The sequence below is a fragment of the Dipodomys spectabilis genome, unplaced genomic scaffold, assembly GCF_019054845.1.
Source record: "Dipodomys spectabilis isolate Male_0828 unplaced genomic scaffold, ASM1905484v1 ptg000515l, whole genome shotgun sequence".
NCBI classification, from domain to species: Eukaryota; Metazoa; Chordata; class Mammalia; order Rodentia; family Heteromyidae; genus Dipodomys; species Dipodomys spectabilis.
The window spans coordinates 1811753-1812640 of record NW_024871192.1 but is presented as its reverse complement, the minus strand read 5'-3'; positions in this window follow the sequence as shown (position 1 = coordinate 1812640).

Genomic DNA, 888 nt, shown 5'->3' with positions numbered 1-888 from the left:
GTCCACTCTCTCTACTTCTCTTCAATCTAGTATTAGAATGCCTAGCTACAGCAATAAGACAAGATTCAAACATAAAGTGGATCCAAATAGGGAAAGAAGAAATAAAACTCTCCCTCTTTGCAGATGACATGATCTTGTATTTAAAGAATCCCATAGACTCCACTCCCAAATTACTCAAGCTGATTCAAATCTTTGGCAAAGTAGCAGGGTATAAAATTAACCCCCCAAAATCAATGGCTTTTCTGTATGCCAACAATGAGATAAGTGTGGCTGAAATTAGGAAAGCAACTCCATTTGTAATAGGTCCACAAAAAATAAAATACCTAGGAATTAACTTAACCAAAGAAGTGAAGGACCTGTATGATGAAAACTTTAAAATCTTGAAAAAGGAAATCAAAACACAACTTAGAAAATTGGAAAACCTCCCATGCTCCTGGATTGTAAAGATTAACATCGTGAAAATGGCAATACCTCCCAAGGCTATCTACAAATTTAACGCAGTACCTATCAAAATCCCTACCTTACTCTTCAAGGAAATAGAAGAGGCAATCCAAAAAATTCATACAGAACAATAAAAGTCCCCGAATACTAAAAACGCTCCACAACGGAAAGAACACTGCTGGAGAAATATCAATACCAAATTTCAAACTCTACTATAAAGCCATAGTAATCAAAACAGCTTGGTACTGGCATAAGAACAGACCTCAGGACCAATGGAATAGAATTGAAAACCCAGAAATGAACCTAAAGACTATAGGCATCTAGTCATCGATAAGGGAGCTAAAAAAATAGAATGGAAGAAAGACAGCCTCTTCAGTAAATGGTGCTGGCAAAATTGGTTAACTACTTGTAGAAAACTAAAGCTAGATCCTTATATATCACCCTGCA